At 43.5% G+C, this 18,374-nt stretch overlaps 3 non-coding genes across 3 annotated transcripts; all 3 read left to right on the forward strand.

Moving 5' to 3' along the window:
• Window positions 1-15,005: 15,005 nt before the first annotated feature.
• Window positions 15,006-15,078, forward strand: TRNAE-CUC (transfer RNA glutamic acid (anticodon CUC)). Its single transcript has one exon. It is a non-coding gene; the product is annotated as a tRNA-Glu (tRNA).
• Window positions 15,079-16,623: 1,545 nt separating this feature from the next.
• On the forward strand, window positions 16,624-16,696 carry TRNAE-CUC (transfer RNA glutamic acid (anticodon CUC)). The gene has a single exon. It is a non-coding gene; the product is annotated as a tRNA-Glu (tRNA).
• Window positions 16,697-18,241: 1,545 nt separating this feature from the next.
• Window positions 18,242-18,314, forward strand: TRNAE-CUC (transfer RNA glutamic acid (anticodon CUC)). The gene has a single exon. It is a non-coding gene; the product is annotated as a tRNA-Glu (tRNA).
• Window positions 18,315-18,374: the final 60 nt, after the last annotated feature.

Genomic DNA, 18,374 nt, shown 5'->3' on the forward strand with positions numbered 1-18,374 from the left:
GTAAGCCATTAGAGGCCTACAATCCTAGCCTAGTAGATAGGCATATTTTTTGGGAGTTAGTGTCTGTCGCTCAGTTATGAGCATTGAAGTACATGTTAGTACTTCTGTCAGTCCTTTTGAGGACTTGTATAAAAGTGCTCTCGGAGCACATTTGTATGTATAGAGTGTTATTTGAATTTGAGTTTTATTGTTCTACTCTCTCTGTCTCTCCTGTGTACTCTCTCTCTCTCCGTTGTTCTCAGTGTTTACCGTTCTCTGTTACTGTCCGGCTGAGCCGGTTGTGTCTATTTAACTTCCGCACACTAATCTTTACATGTTTGCAATAAAAAATCACCAACATCATGGAGTGAGAGATTAAGTGATTTGTTTTGGCAGAGGCTGGCTGCAGATTTCTTGTCTAATTATATCTTCTTGGCTGTTGGAAGAGTGGGTTCGAGCACTGATCTATTTGCCCAAAGGGTTGAATATGTTCTGGATCAAGAGAAACGAAGCATGTTGATGGATCTCATTCATTCTCAGAAGGCAACTGGGAGTCAAGGGCAAGGAAAGGTAGCATGCGTGAATGTGAGTTATGGATTGCTGATACATAAATATTTGTAGTCTGAACATTTTGATATTCTCTCTTTCTCTTATACTAGAGATTCTCATTTCTTATTGATGTTTTTACTATCTTCATTCTTTATTTAATGTTTTTACTCTTGTTCTTAATTTACGTGGATTTGAAACAACTACCATTGACCCTTGTGTTCGTGGAAACAAAGCAGGGGGCAGATGCTTTGGAGGATTGGTTGTGTCGTATGGGATTTCCGGCTACGACAATACATGGTGATCGTACACAACATGTATGTTGTTGTAGATTGATTTGAAAATAATAGTTTTTGAATCAGACATTGGATATATGCTCTCTTTTAATGTTCACATTTGCTAAAGGTTGTTGAGGAATCTTGCACACATTTTTTGGTCCTATAGTCAATAATTGGTTTGCAGAGACACGACATCCATAAATGAAGATGTAGGATCTGTACAAATTTTAATTGTGACCTTAAGGAACTGTAAGTTTGCAGTAATGGATTAGAAGGGAATTCCATATTATAACCATGTTTTATGCATTGGATGTAGGAACGTGAGCATGCTTTACGGTCTTTCCGGACTGGTGTCACCCCAGTTCTTGTTGCAACGGATGTAGCTGCTCGTGGACTAGATATTCCTCATGTTGCACATGTCATCAACTTTGATCTTCCAAATGATATCGATGATTATGTTCATCGAATCGGACGGACAGGGCGTGCTGGAAAATCAGGATTGGCAACTGCTTTCTTTACTGACAACAATATTTCGCTTGCAAAGCCTTTGGCAGAATTGATGCAGGAAGCCAACCAAACAGTTCCAGATTGGTTAATGAACTTTGCTGCTAGAGCCAGCTATGGAGGGGGTGGTGGTAGAGGTCGCCGATCTGGGGGTTCTAAGTTTGGCGGAAGAGACTACCGAAGAGAAGGTAACAGAGGTGGAAGTGGCAATGGATATGGAGGTGCTAGCTATGGGCTTGGTGGTGGTTATGGAGGTAGCCATGAAGGTGGGTCCAAGAATTATGGTGCAAGTGCTGTCAGTGCATGGGATTAAGCTGGAAAAGTGTTTCTTGTTCTTTTTTGAACATGACATCTGAGTCGAGATATACGTCCTCAGCAGTTTCGTTCTAATTAGAAAAAAAACATTTTCCAAATTAGTTTTCACCAAAATTCTAAGGGGTCACTTGTATTCTGAGTATTGAATTTTCATAGGAAGTAATACAAATTTGTGTAAGTTAACAATTTTGCTGGTGACAGAAAGCTGAGCAATTTTCATTGGGAGATATTAACCATAACATTTGGTAGTGGTGAAGCTCGCACATGAGTAACAATTGCCAAGTTTTGTAGTATTTCGAAGTCTGAAATTTCTTTTTGTAATACTCTTGCATTTCACCTTTATTTATTATTCATTATCCACCTGCAAAGTATACATCGACTGACTGGGTTTTGTTGGACTTTTGTGACTAAGTTCATACGCCAAAAACATATATAGATTAAGTGCCACTCAGTATAAATTTGTGTGCTCCTGGTTTGTGTGACTTCCCTGTGCTTAGAAGATTAATACCTATATGTTCAGCCATTATATTCTGTGTGAGCATTTGCGTAGCAAGTTATGAATTGTGTTGAAAATTCAGGACTTTTTCAAGGGTGAATATCACAATTTCTGTTGCCTAGTTTGAATTGTGAAAAAGCTGCTGCTTGTAGAAGCCAAGCTGTGGAGACACTCATAGAGGAATTCGGTATGTTTTATTATCCTTGCCACTCTTTATCTTTTCACTATTTAGTGGACTTGCACAACTCTTATTGCTATGTTAGGATTCTTTTGTCTCAGTTCAGGCATGTGATAGCTTAGTTTGTAGCTGCTGTATAAGCTTCTTGTATATGTATGAATGCTAGTAGTCGTGAAAGCATTGGACACTTAATGGAAGGTGTGGAACAGCATAGTAGTTTGAATCTTAATGCTGTGTAGTTTTCAAAACCCATAACTAAATAAGAACATGAATGAATGCCAAATTAGAAAGAAATGGGCGTTGTAACCATTATGCCTATTCTTGAGATATTTTTCATTTCGTCCACAGGCTTAAATACGCATCAAATAGTGGGATAACCGTGCAATGGTTATGACGTTATTCATCCCCCTTGTCATCCTCAAAGCCATGAAGCATAATAATATTACATGTTCCAAATTGTTGGCTCCATTTCCTTTATATTCAATCTCTATGCAATTTAATTACATTCCACTACCAACTACATTTCAATTGTGCCATTTAAAAGTATGGCCCTCCTAAAAGCATGGATATTATATATATAGAAATGTTTAACCCAGTATTCACGTATATGCATGGATGGTAAATAGATGTATAATCTCTATTGGGGGGGCATTTGGTGAGATCGATCGATCTGGGCCTTTTGCTCTGCATCTATCTATCTACCTATCTATCTGGTTAGTTAGCTCTAGATCTTTTTCGACTTTCTTGGTTCATCATCACTTGTTGGTTGTGTAATTGTTTTCTTCCTCCACAATGTCACGGGCATTTGGTGATTTGCTTCATCTTCGGATATTTTCACTCCGGATTCTCTTGGCTTCTCTCCTTGTTGCTTTCTCCTAATTAATTAAATTATATCGCTCACTCTTCTAGGCAGGTACCCATTGACCTCCAAACCCTCTATCTTGGTATACATACATACATACGTACATGCATGCATGCATGCATAGTGTGTTATGTGGAGTTAGCTCTCCAGTTGATGGATGACGTAGATGAGATGAGGATCCTTCGCGTTTTGGCTTTGGCTTTGGCTTTGGCTTTCGTCAAGCTATCCCATGCACAATATGCCTTAACATTAGCTTGAAACGCTACGCATTTAGTGAGTGAGTGAGTGCACTTGTCCCATTCTTATAAACACATATATAATTGAGCATTGTAATTATAAGTTACTTGTTTGGTCACAATTGTTAGAAGTTATAAATAACTAATTAGCTGATAGTGAGCAACTACTTCGTTAATTACTAAATATAACCCCACACCACAAGTTATTAATAGTAAAAAAACATGGTATCAGAGAATCAATAGTATGAAGCCTGAAAATATATTACCCGCACCATACTCTACTTTTGTTGATCAATATAAACATATAATAAAAAAAAGATAATAGCCTCAACATTATGGCAAGCTCCACTTAAACAAGAAAATACTCGGTAGATAGACTTACCGCAAAAAACTACAGAGCTTGGAAACCAAGGATGGAGCTACTACTTGATTTGGAGGAGCTACTTGAAGTCATCACCGAAACTTGTCAAGCACAAAAAAATACACAATCAAAAGCATGGAAAGATTGGAAAAACAAAGACAAAAGGGCAAAGCTTGAAACACTGCTACATGTAGAAGACAAGCAAGCTGATGGCATTCGAAAACTCACAACTACAATAGAAATGTGGTCCAAAGTAAAATAGATGTTTGAACCACAAGATGGTACTACTAGAATCCATACTCTTCCTACCTTGTTTCACATGTGGGTTTTGCAGGAAGAAGAAAATGTTCTTACCTTCTTGGATACCTGGGAGATATATCTCGAAGAAGCTATCATTGCGGGAAATGAAATCTCAGAAGAAATGAAGATTGAGCTCCTATTGAGTAAACTTCTAGAATCCTGGAGCACGTTTGTCACAATGAATAGCCAAGGTAATTCTTTGTCTGATTTGATTACCAAGATCCGCCATGAAAAACTTCGGCGGCAATTAAAAGAATCCACTCCATCTTTGGCAATGACTGTAACATTTAGCAGAACACAAAAATCATCTTATAATAATAGATATAGAGCTAAATTGGATGCTTACAGAAATGCAGAAATATCAAGTACCAACAAGGTAAATGATGCTTGTAAAGCTTCAACAAAACAATCCAATGGTGGTTGCAAACTGATTTGCAGATATTGTAAGAAAGAAGGGCATACAGAAAGGGCATGTCGATTGAAGCAAGTTGCAGAGAACAAAAGACGATCACAAGAAAATAATGCAACATTAGAAGACAAATCAAACTTGAAGTCAAAAGAATATATAGAATTTGGATGAAATACCAGAAGATGACAATATTTTGCAAGCATACCATGTCACTACAGAAGAGACAAAAACCGAACATGATACATGGTACCTAGACACTAGTGCTACACATCACCTCACATATCGAAAGGACTGGTTGAATTGCTATAAGATTCTTTCCAATCCACTATCAGTTACTTTTGGAGACAACAAACGAAAAACAACAATTGGAAAAGGAACTATTGAACTCAGATTGTCAGACAATCACGTGATTACAGTCCCAAATGTCTATTATGTACTAGGACTAGCTAAACACCTATTATCAATTGGACAAGCAACTGTAGATGGACTAATAATATAATTATGTAAATAGAACGCAATTCTAATTTTCAAAACTGGAAACACAAGTACACAGTTGGTGTGTCCTAAGGAGACGACTAGAATATTACATTAACTAATTTATTTACTAAATGAATTCCATTGTAGTTTAGTTGGTTCGGATCATTGCTTTTTTACCCGACACGCCCGGGTACAACTACAGGCAATGACAACACTAGATACATCATAGATCATAAGTTCATGTGGGTCAGATAAAAACCCTTGAAATTATTAAATCTTAAAAATGACAATGTGTTACAATAATCCTCAGTTTTTCGTTAATGCTTACGCAATATATAAATATTATTTATTTCTAGACAATGATTGCAATATTAAAAAGCACACAAGATGTGATCCATTGTAGTCTAGTTGGTTAAGATACTCGGCTCTCACCCGAGAGACCTGGGTTCAACTCCCACCAATGGAAAAGACAATATCATATATCAAATTTTGTGACGCATGTCATTTCTTAACTGTTCGATAACTCAAAAACTCAAGACCTAAAGTAGTTGTTACAATAATGTACAATTAATAAAATAATCAATATTATGTATGGAGGATTGATAAAGAACTTTTCTTTGATTTTTTTCTCCTAACATCAATTTCTAAATTTAATCCCATTATTCAATTAATAGTACAGGTTTTGAAATGAAATTTCACAAAACATTACGTTGTTTGGGCCAAGAAGAAGCAGTATATTTAGTTGTGGTTTTTCGTCAACATTGGTACGACAAATTGGTACACCAACAATTATAGTTTGGATAACTCGATACAATTTTAAACAATACGCATAGATTTCAGAATAATGGTTAACAGTCGATGAGCATTGCACCATGTTTTTTTATTTGTAACAAAGGACTAGAATGGTACATTAACTAATTCATTTACTAAATGAATTCCATTGTAATCAAGTAGATATATGATATATCATGAGTTAATGTGGCATAGATAAAAACCCTTGAAATTATTAAATCTTAAAAACGAGAGTGTGTTAGAATAATCTTCAGTTTTTCGTTGTTGCTTGCACAAAAGATAAATATTATATTTTTCTAATCAATGATTGCAAAAAAAAATAGTGCAGAAGATGTGAGCCATTTTCGTCTATTTCGTTAGAATACTTGGCTCTCACACGATGTCGTGAAGAAAACCGTCCACGAGCGGAATCGGTGCGCCGGAGCATAGGAACCGGCTCTTCATGCACGTACGCCTTGTGATATACATAAGAGAGAATTAGGGACATGGAAGATCCTAGGTAGGTAGATTCGGTAGGTAGGAAGTTAATAGGAAACGGCTCCCTTCTTGCCTATAAAAGGAGGGAGACGAGGAGGAGGAAGGGGATCGCGGAGAGTCGAGGACGAAGTGCTGTCGGTTTGTGGGTCAGAGGCTTCTCTCTCTCTCTCGCTCGCAAACTCCGTAGCTTCTTCCTGTGGAGGTTTTGGGAGGCTCGCGCTGCTCTAAGGAATGCCCGAGTGCTTCCGGCAGCACCTCCAACCTACTCTTTCCTTTCTGTGCGTTTACGAACAGGCATCGGCATCTGTTCGCCGGCCTGTTCGGTTGTAACCAACTTCGTGCTTCTTGTTGTTTGTCTCTGTTAATATATACATACATACCTTCGTGTCTCTCTGTGTTGGATTCCCGCTCGCGTCTTCGTGTCGAAGGGCCGTGTCCCTGTGGATCTACGCTCGCACCTAGTGGGTCTCTTCCCTTCTCCTTTCTCTCTTGCTCTTCGGTACAAGACCCCGAGGTCCCGCCTCATTCCACGCATCCGCGAGGAATACCTCGACATCTTGGTGAACCCGACGTGAAGGAGGCGGCAGAAGAGCAGAAGATGAAGGGGTCGGATCTTGCGGAGGCCATGGCTTCGGCCGTGGATCGGATATTGAGCGCACGCGAGGGCACCGGCGCCCTCGACAGAGCCATTGAGGTGGTCGTCGGTACGATCGGCCGGTTCAGCGGAAAGGATGCCACGAAGTATTTGGCGTCCTACGGGGCAGAAATGCTGATGCGGGACATTCCGGAAGAGAGGCGTCTTGCCGGGTTTCCTCGAGTGGCGATGCCGAGCATCCATGCGGAGGTGCTCGAGGTGCGGGCAGAGAGCCGTACCTGGGAGGAGTTCGAAGGCCGACTCCTAGAAAAATACGGGCTGGACGACGCGCTCCGGCTTTCGAAACGAGACTTCATGGAATGGGTGGAGTCCCCCGACAAGGGAAGAAACGCGTCGGCACTCCTCCGGGAGTTCGAAGAACGCTTTGCGCGCCTTTCGGCGCTTGACCGAACCGTTCTGGATACGAGCCGGGTCCTACTGTTCGTCAAGTCGGTGGACGAGCGGGACCGGGATCAAGTCGGCTCCTTGCTGGAAACCGAAGACGGGCTGACAACCGACTGGGCTGCGGTTAAGAGAGTCTGTGGCCGTTTCGACAAACGGCGAGAATGGGCTGACAACGGGGCGGCTGGTGCGGGCTTTGTCACAGCAAGGAGGCTTGAACCAGCACCGCAAGGGCGAAGGGAAGAAACCCGGGAATGGCTCGAAACCGGTCCGGCTTCGACCGGCATGGTCAGTGGCTCGTCCGGAGGAGCAGCGCTGGAAGAGTTGACACGGGCGATAAAGGATCTCCAGATCGCCCAGACTCGAAAGGAAGGCGGCGAACCGGCTCGTGACCGACGACCGGCAGCAGGGAACAAGTGCATGTGGTGCGACGAGGTCGGCCACATTCGGAAGGACTGCGGCGATTTCGCAGAGGCATTGAGGAACCGGGTGGTGTACATGTGGGAAGGCCGGGACTCGGCGTCGGGCGGTATTCGGGTCGGGGGCAGCGAGGCCCGAAAGGAGAGCAAAGAGGGATTCTGGTCAGCAATGCTGGAAGGCCTCGCCGGCGCACGGCTGAGGAAAGATGAAATGGACCGCGCTGAGAGACGGGTCCGGGAAATAACCGGGTGGAGCGATCCGGTCGAGGAGAAGACGGGCTTCATAGAAGCCGCCTGCTGGAACTACGAGGCTCTGGTAGAAGACAGACGAGTGGGGAAAGCCGGAGCGGCCGGGCCCTCACAACGATACGAGACCCGATTCGGGCAACGACGGAACAATGCCGGTGGGTCCAGCTCGCAAGATAACCCCAGGAAGGGCGGATACCGACTAGGGACGGAAATAGAAAGGACCACGGACCTACGAAAGGTCCTAGAAGAACGGATCCTCGACAGCAAAGTGGAGTTGTCATCGCGGGAGGTGCTAGGGATCGCCAAGAAGGAGTTCCATGACTCCATTGTAGACTTGGTGAAACGGAAGAGGCTGTCGACGGAGACGGAACCGGAAAGACCGGTGGAGGTGCGGACGACGCACATCGACGACTTAGCACTGGAAGATGGGTGGGCGGAGAGCCACTATTCGAGGCCACACTGGGCCCGAGTGACCACGGAGACCCCGGTAAAGATCGGAGATGTTCAAGAACCGGTGGTAGCACTGGTGGACCACGGTTCGGAAATAAACCTGATGTCCATGGACTTCTATAAGAAGGGAAAATGGCCGATCAACACCAAGTATGGGTGGAAGATATGGGCGGCGACACGCGCCACCGAGGAACTGCACGGGGCCTGCCTGAATGTGCGAGTCAAGATCTGCGACGTCGAGATTGACCAGCACTTCTTCGTACAGGAGACGTCCTCGCATCCGGTCATTTTAGGGGAACCATACATAACGGCGGCGAGAATGGAGACCAAAGTGCTGGACAACAGTTCGGCCTACGCGAGGGTCAAAAGCCAGGATGGGCGCCATTCGGTCCAATTTCTGACGGTGCGGCCGAACCACGAGCGAAACCACAAATCCCTCGGTGGCGAGAACCAGGAGGATTTTTAGAGAGGGCTGCCAAGGCGTGGGGCCGAGACAGTCCGGACACTCGGGAAAGACCCCACAGCTGTACGATAGAACCGAAACCGAAGAAACCCTGTACAGTAGGAAGAAAATTTTGCTTCTCCAACAACGGAGGGTGTATGATAGTTGGCATCGTTGGCCGAGAAAAGGCAAGGGCAGAGGAGCGACTTCGAGCGTGCGGAGTTCCCGGCCCGGACGAGGAAATTAGCGGCGCCGTGGAGGCGGTCTCCTTCGACGACAGCTTGGGGATGCTGAGGAAGTTAGCCGGAGAAGACCTTAACGAAGACCGGACGATACCAGTATGTTCCGAAGAGATGTACGAAGTCATCGCGAGCTTCAGTCAGGGGCTCGGGTCGGACCGGACGGCCCGAGTTAGCACGAAGTACAAGACTGTGGACCGGAAGGTAAGGCCCGTCGCGGCACCCTTGCCGGAGGGCAGCGAGTCCCGAATCAGAGGGGTTGCGTCGGACCCCAGTTTGCGAGATCCGGTCTTCATAGGACACACCTTCACCGACGGGACGCTCCGGGAGCTCAAAATCGGTGGGGGCGGGTTCCTACTGCCGGCGGAGGAAGACCGGTTTCGGAGAATGCTCGTAAGGCACGGGAAAGCCTTCGCATTCTCGCCGGAAGAGATCGGGTGCGTAGACCCGACAATCGTGGAGCCGATGGTGATATTCACGGTACCGCATGTGCCGTGGAATCTCAAGCCGATTCTGGTACCGAGAGCTCACATCCCGAAATTGATGGAGCTATTGAGGCAGAAAGTCGATATGGGCATTCTCGAACCGTCAAGTGCCCCATACTCGAACCGATGGTTTACCGTACCAAAGAAAAACATAACATTGCGCTTCATTCAAGACTTGCAGCCGGTCAACAGAGTGACCATTCGGAACGCATGAATCGGACCGACCATAGACGAGTTTGCGGAGGCCTTCGCCGGAAGGTCGATTTACTCGGTCGGTGATCTATACTCGAGGTACGACCAGTTCCAGCTAGCCGTGGAGAGCAGAGACATTACGACGATGCGAACTCCCCTCGGCCTAGTGCGAATGTGTACCCTGCCACAAGGAGGGACCAACTCGGTGGCCCACATGGTGAATGCAATGAACAAGGTACTGAGGGATTGCATCCCGGACATCACCATGCCATTTCTAGACGACATCCCGATCAAAGGGTGCCCGGTGGAAGAGAATGACGAGACACTCGGGCCGGACGGATGCCGGCGATTCGTGGCAACAGACATTGAAGACTGCGAGAAGGTGCTACAAAGGCTAGAGGACGCGAGGCTCACCTTCTCCGGGGAGAAATCGGCCTTCGGGCAATTAGAAATCCTGGTGGTCGGACACCTATGTGGACCATATGGCCGGAAGCCGTCTCCGGCAAAGGTAGAAGCCATCTCCGCGATGAAGACCGACTGTAGCTCGGTTACGGAAGTTCGGAGGTTCCTGGGGGCATGCGCTTTCTACCACATATGGATCCCGCATTACGCCCACGTTGCGGAGCCGCTATACGGGTTGCTGAAAAATTCGAGTGGCGAGACGAGCACACGGAGTCGGTCCGGAAGCTCTTGCGGCAGCACCAGCGCTCCGGAAGGCTGTCTACGAGAAGAGTACCCCGGTATACATAACGGTGGATACGAGCCCGACCGGGATCGGATGGGTCGTCAACCAAGAAGACGAGGACGGCACCCGGTTCCCGATCCGATTCGGCGCAAAGGTCCTCAGTGAGCGACAGCGAGGGTACGCCCAGGTTAAACGCGAACTCTGGGGTATTGTTTCGGCAGTAAAGTCCGACAAAGACTACCTGATCGGGACAGAAGTGATTATCGAGAGGATTGCCTGCCAATTCTCGGCATGGTTTCCGGATGCGCGACACCGGACCTGGCGATGCTCAGGTGGATAGCGTACATCAAGTCCCTGGACCCGGAAATACGACACATTTCCAGAAAAGACAACGCCATGGCCGACATGCTTTCGAGGACGAGGTTTGATGACGAGTGCGGCATGGTTTCGGAGGACGAAGAAGTCGGCGTGGTCTTCTTCGGAGCAGCGTACGTGACGACCGATGGGACGAGCACTCCGACACTTAACGACTTTGACGAGAGCAAGTACGACGGCGACTGGCTATAGATCGGTGGGTTTTTGAGGACAATGACGCCGGATACGTCATGGACGAGGGACGAGGCCAACCGGATCCGGAAGAAAGCATACCGATTCTTTCTCCGGGACGGATACTTATGGAAGCACCCGAAGAAGAGGAAGGGTGTCCCGCTCCGGGTGGTGGCGATGAAGGAAGAACAGGAGGAGCTGCTGACGGCCTACCACGACAGCCCCTGGGCTGGACACCGTGGAACGTGGGCCACGTTCGAGAAGATAAAGGGGAAGTACTGGTGGCCGGGACTGTACCGGGACGTGCATCGGTTCGTGACAACTTGCGAGAGTTGTCAGATGCACTCCATAGTCTGACATCGGGACGAGCTTCACCCTACATACCCTCCGACCATCCACTTCAAATGGATGGTAGATCTGGTGACGATGCCGATGGGAGTAGGACAGATGCGGTATTTGGTCCTGGCTCGGGAAGATCTGACGAACCAGGTGGAAGACCGAGCCCTTCAGAGCAAAACGACCACGGTCGTATGTCGGTTCCTGATCGAGGACCGGATATGCCGGTACGGGTGCGTCGGGAAGATCGTGGCTGATCGCGGGGAGTTGGACGCTGAAGAGGCCGAGGAGTTGTTCGGCCGGCTAGGAGTCAAGCTCTCGCTTACCACTGCGTACAATCCGGAGGCGAATGGGAAGGTGGAGCGCGGACACGGACCGATCGTCAAGGCGTTAGTTCGGGCATGCGGAGGTCAAGTCGGGAACTGGCCGCAGTTGCTGCCTTATGCGTTGTGGGCTGACCGAACTACGCACAATTCGGTAACCGGATTCATGCCGGCAGAGCTCATGTTTGGGCAGAAGCCGATCATGCCGATGGAACGTACGATCTCCTCATGGGCAACCGTGCACTGGAGAGACGAGATGAACCAGGAGGAACTGTTGGCGGCGCGCATACGACAGCTCGAGCGAAGGCCGGAGGACGTGGAGCAGGCTGCGGGAAAGCTTCGGGTGGCAAGGACGACGAACAAAGCCCGGTTCGACCGAACGCACCGGCTCCGACCAAAGAAGATCGAGGAAGGCGACTGGGTGCTAGTCTACGACAGCAGCCTCGACAACCAGCACCGAGCGACACGGAAGTTCGCAAGAAGGTGGTTCGGGCCTTACGTGGTCCAAAGCGCCAACAACAACGGGACGTACCATCTGGCGGAACTTGACGGCACGAGAATGGCAATACCGGTAGCTGGGAAGCGGATCAAAGCGTTCAAGAAGCGTCACGACGACGAGCCGGATCCGGTTAACCTGGACCGGAACGACGAACGATCCGAAACCGAGGAAGAACCGACGGGCAGGGAATGAAGGCTGGACCGGTTTTCTCCGTCCCAACTCAATTTGGCGCATGCCGGTGGATGCGCGGTTAAGTGGGGGCGGATGTCGTGAAGAAAACTGTCCACGAGCGGAATCGGTGCGCCGGAGCATAGGAACCGGCTCTTCATGCACGTACGCCTTGTGATATACATAAGAGAGAATTAGGGACATGGAAGATCCTAGGTAGGTAGATTCGGTAGGTAGGAAGTTAATAGGAAACGGCTCCCTTCTTGCCTATAAAAGGAGGGAGACGAGGAGGAGGAAGGGGATCGCGGAGAGTCGAGGACGAAGTGTTGTCGGTTTGTGGGTCGGAGGCTTCTCTCTCTCTCTCGCTCGCAAACTCCGTAGCTTCTTGCTGTGCAGGTTTCGGGAGGCTCGCGCTGCTCTAAGGAATGCTCGAGTGCTTCCGGTAGCACCTCCAACCTACTCTTTCCTTTCTGTGCGTTTACGAACAGGCATCGGCATCTGTTCGCCGGCCTGTTCGGTTGTAACCAACTTCGTGCTTCTTGTTGTTTGTCTCTGTTAATATATACATACATACCTTCGTGTCTCTCTGTGTTGGTTTCCCGCTCGCGTCTTCGTGTCGAAGGGCCGTGTCCCTGTGGATCTACGCTCGCACCTAGTGGGTCTCTTCCCTTCTCCTTTCTCTCTTGCTCTTCGGTACAAGACCCCCGAGGTCCCGCCTCATTCCACACATCCGCGAGGAATACCTCGACAACGAGAGACCCGGGTTCAACTCCCGGGAATAGAAAGGACAATATCATATATCAAATTTTGCGACGCATGTGATTTGTTAACTATTTAATAACTCAAAAACTAACGACGTAAAGTAGTTGTTATAATAATGTAAAATTAACAAAATAATAAATATTATGTTTGAAGGATTGATAACGAAATTTACTTTGATTTTTTACTCCTCACATCCATTTCAAAACTTAATCCCATTATTCGATTAATGGTAGCGGTTTCGAATGAAATTGGAATAAATATTATGTTTTTCGGGACAACAACAGATAGTCTATTTCGTTGTCGTTATTCCTCAACATTGTTACGATAAAAACCACACAAAATGTGATCCATTGTAGTCTAGTTGGTTAGGATACTCGGCTCTCACCCGAGAGACCCAGGTAAAACTCCCGACAATGGAAACGACAATATCATATATTAAATTTCGGACGAATATCATGTGTTAACGGTTTGACAACTCAAAAACTCAAGACCTAAAGTAGATGTTACAATGATGTACAATTAACAAAATAGTCAATATTATGTTTGAAGGATTCATGACGAACATTACTTTGATTTTTCTCTCCTAACATCAATTTCTAAACTTAATCCCATTATTCGATTAATGGTAGAGGTTTCAAATGAAATTGGACAAAACCTTATGTTGTTCGGGACAACAAGAAGCAGTATCTTTGGTTGTGGTTATTCGTCAACATTGGTACGACAAATTGGTACACCAACAATTATAGTTTGGATAACTGGATACAATTTCAAAAAATACGCATAGATTGCAGAATAATGGTCAAATGTCGATGAGCATTGCACCATGTTTCTTTATTTGTAACAAAGGGCTAGAATGGTACATTAACTATTTCATTTACTAAATGAATTCCATTGTAATCAAGTTGCCTCGGATCCTTGCTTTCTACCTGAGACGCCCGGGTACAAGTAGATCTATCATATATCATGAGTTAATGTGGCATCGATAAAAACCCTTGACATTACTAAATGTTAAAAATGAAAGTGTGTTAGAATAATCCTCAGTTTTTTGTTGATGCTTGCAAACTTAATCCCATTATTCAATTAATAGGAGAGGTTTCAAATGAAATTTGACAAAACATTAGGTTGTTCGGGACAAGAAGAAACAATATATTTAGTCGTGGTTATTTGTCAGCATGGTTACGACAAATTAGTACACCGACAATTATAGTTTGGATAACTTCATAGAGTTTCCCGAAATACGCATAGATTGTAGAATAATGGTGAACTCTCGATCAACATTGCGTCATAGTTCTTTATTTGAAGCAAAGCACTAGAATATTATATTAACTAATTCATGTACTGAATCAATTCTATTGTAGTCTAGTTGGTTCGGATCCTTGTTTTTTACACGAGACTCCGGGGTACAACAATAGCCATTGGAAAAACTAGATACATCATAGATCATTATGTAATGTCACATCGATAAAACCCCTTGAAATGATTAAATGTTAAAAACGAGAGTGTGTGAGAGCAATCCTCAATTTCTTGTTGATGCTTGCGCAATATGTAAATACTATTTATTACTAATCTATGATTGCAATATATCTATACACAAGATAGGAGCCATTGTAATCTAGTTGGTTAGGGACAACATTATGTTGTTCGGGACAACAAGAAGCAGTATATTTGGTTTTGGTTAATCGTCAACATTGGTACGACAAATTACTACACCAACAATTATAGTTTGGATATCACAATACAATTTCAAGCAATACGCATAGATCGCAGACTATTGGTCAAATGTCGATGAGCATTGCACCATGTTTCTATATTTGAAGTAAACCACTAGAATATTACATTAACTAAATCATTTACTAAATGAATTCCATTGTAGTCTTGTTGGTTCGGATCCTTGTTTAAGCAATATATAAATATTATTTATTACGAATCAATGATTGTTACGATAAAAAGCGCACAACATGTGATCCATTGTAGTCTAGTTGGTTAGGATACTCGGCTCTCACCCGAGAGACCCGGGTTCAACTCCCGGCAATGGAAACGACAATATCATATATTAAATTTCGGACGCATATCATGTGTTAACTGTTTGACGACTCAAAAACTCAAGACCTAAAGTAGATGTTACGATAATGTACAATTAACAAAATAGTCAATATTATGTTTGAAGGATTCATGACGAACATTACTTTGATTTTTCTCTCCTAACATCAATTTCTAAACTTAATCCCATTATTCGATTAATGGTAGAGGTTTCAAATGAAATTGGACAAAACCTTATGTTGTTCGGGACAACAAGAAGCAGTATCTTTGGTTGTGGTTATTCGTCAACATTGGTACGACAAATTGGTACACCAACAATTATAGTTTGGATAACTGGATACAATTTCAAAAAATACGCATAGATTGCAGAATAATGGTCAAATGTCGATGAGCATTGCACCATGTTTCTTTATTTGTAACAAAGGGCTAGAATGGTACATTAACTATTTCATTTACTAAATGAATTCCATTGTAATCAAGTTGCCTCGGATCCTTGCTTTCTACCTGAGACGCCCGGGTACAAGTAGATCTATCATATATCATGAGTTAATGTGGCATTGATAAAAACCCTTGACATTACTAAATGTTAAAAATGAAAGTGTGTTAGAATAATCCTCAGTTTTTTGTTGATGCTTGCAAACTTAATCCCATTATTCAATTAATAGGAGAGGTTTCAAATGAAATTTGACAAAACATTAGGTTGTTCGGGACAAGAAGAAACAATATATTTAGTCGTGGTTATTTGTCAGCATGGTTACGACAAATTAGTACACCGACAATTATAGTTTGGATAACTTCATAGAGTTTCCCGAAATACGCATAGATTGTAGAATAATGGTGAACTCTCGATCAACATTGCGTCATAGTTCTTTATTTGAAGCAAAGCACTAGAATATTATATTAACTAATTCATGTACTGAATCAATTCTATTGTAGTCTAGTTGGTTCGGATCCTTGTTTTTTACACGAGACTCCGGGGTACAACAATAGCCATTGGAAAAACTAGATACATCATAGATCATTATGTAATGTCACATCGATAAAACCCCTTGAAATGATTAAATGTTAAAAACGAGAGTGTGTGAGAGCAATCCTCAATTTCTTGTTGATGCTTGCGCAATATGTAAATACTATTTACTACTAATCTATGATTGCAATATATCTATACACAAGATAGGAGCCATTGTAATCTAGTTGGTTAGGGACAACATTATGTTGTTCGGGACAACAAGAAGCAGTATATTTGGTTTTGGTTAATCGTCAACATTGGTACGACAAATTACTACACCAACAATTATAGTTTGGATATCACAATACAATTTCAAGCAATACGCATAGATCGCAGACTATTGGTCAAATGTCGATGAGCATTGCACCATGTTTCTATATTTGAAGTAAACCACTAGAATATTACATTAACTAAATCATTTACTAAATGAATTCCATTGTAGTCTTGTTGGTTCGGATCCTTCTTTAAGCAATATATAAATATTATTTATTACGAATCAATGATTGTTACGATAAAAAGCGCACAACATGTGATCCATTGTAGTCTAGTTGGTTAGGATACTCGGCTCTCACCCGAGAGACCCGGGTTCAACTCCCGGCAATGGAAACGACAATATCATATATTAAATTTCGGACGCATATCATGTGTTAACTGTTTGACGACTCAAAAACTCAAGACCTAAAGTAGATGTTACGATAATGTACAATTAACAAAATAGTCAATATTATGTTTGAAGGATTCATGACGAACATTACTTTGATTTTTCTCTCCTAACATCAATTTCTAAACTTAATCCCATTATTCGATTAATGGTAGAGGTTTCAAATGAAATTGGACAAAACCTTATGTTGTTCGGGACAACAAGAAGCAGTATCTTTGGTTGTGGTTATTCGTCAACATTGGTACGACAAATTGGTACACCAACAATTATAGTTTGGATAACTGGATACAATTTCAAAAAATACGCATAGATTGCAGAATAATGGTCAAATGTCGATGAGCATTGCACCATGTTTCTTTATTTGTAACAAAGGGCTAGAATGGTACATTAACTATTTCATTTACTAAATGAATTCCATTGTAATCAAGTTGCCTCGGATCCTTGCTTTCTACCTGAGACGCCCGGGTACAAGTAGATCTATCATATATCATGAGTTAATGTGGCATCGATAAAAACCCTTGACATTACTAAATGTTAAAAATGAAAGTGTGTTAGAATAATCCTCAGTTTTTTGTTGATGCTTGCAAACTTAATCCCATTATTCAATTAATAGGAGAGGTTTCAAATGAAATTTGACAAAACATTAGGTTGTTCGGGACAAGAAGAAACAATATATTTAGTCGTGGTTATTTGTCAGCATGGTTACGACAAATTAGTACACCGACAATTATAGTTTGGATAACTTCATAGAGTTTCCCGAAATACGCATAGATTGTAGAATAATGGTGAACTCTCGATCAACATTGCGTCATAGTTCTTTATTTGAAGCAAAGCACTAGAATATTATATTAACTAATTCATGTACTGAATCAATTCTATTGTAGTCTAGTTGGTTCGGATCCTTGTTTTTTACACGAGACTCCGGGGTACAACAATAGCCATTGGAAAAACTAGATACATCATAGATCATTATGTAATGTCACATCGATAAAACCCCTTGAAATGATTAAATGTTAAAAACGAGAGTGTGTGAGAGCAATCCTCAATTTCTTGTTGATGCTTGCGCAATATGTAAATACTATTTATTACTAATCTATGATTGCAATATATCTATACACAAGATAGGAGCCATTGTAATCTAGTTGGTTAGGGACAACATTATGTTGTTCGGGACAACAAGAAGCAGTATATTTGGTTTTGGTTAATCGTCAACATTGGTACGACAAATTACTACACCAACAATTATAGTTTGGATATCACAATACAATTTCAAGCAATACGCATAGATCGCAGACTATTGGTCAAATGTCGATGAGCATTGCACCATGTTTCTATATTTGAAGTAAACCACTAGAATATTACATTAACTAAATCATTTACTAAATGAATTCCATTGTAGTCTTGTTGGTTCGGATCCTTGTTTAAGCAATATATAAATATTATTTATTACGAATCAATGATTGTTACGATAAAAAGCGCACAACATGTGATCCATTGTAGTCTAGTTGGTTAGGATACTCGGCTCTCACCCGAGAGACCCGGGTTCAACTCCCGGCAATGGAAACGACAATATCATATATTAAATTTCGGACGCATATCATGTGTTAACTGTTTGACGACTCA

Source organism: Azolla caroliniana, unplaced genomic scaffold (assembly GCF_043228905.1).
Source record: "Azolla caroliniana isolate FFs.n. ecotype wild unplaced genomic scaffold, voAzoCaro1.0.p SCAF_191, whole genome shotgun sequence".
Classification (NCBI taxonomy): Eukaryota; Viridiplantae; Streptophyta; class Polypodiopsida; order Salviniales; family Salviniaceae; genus Azolla; species Azolla caroliniana.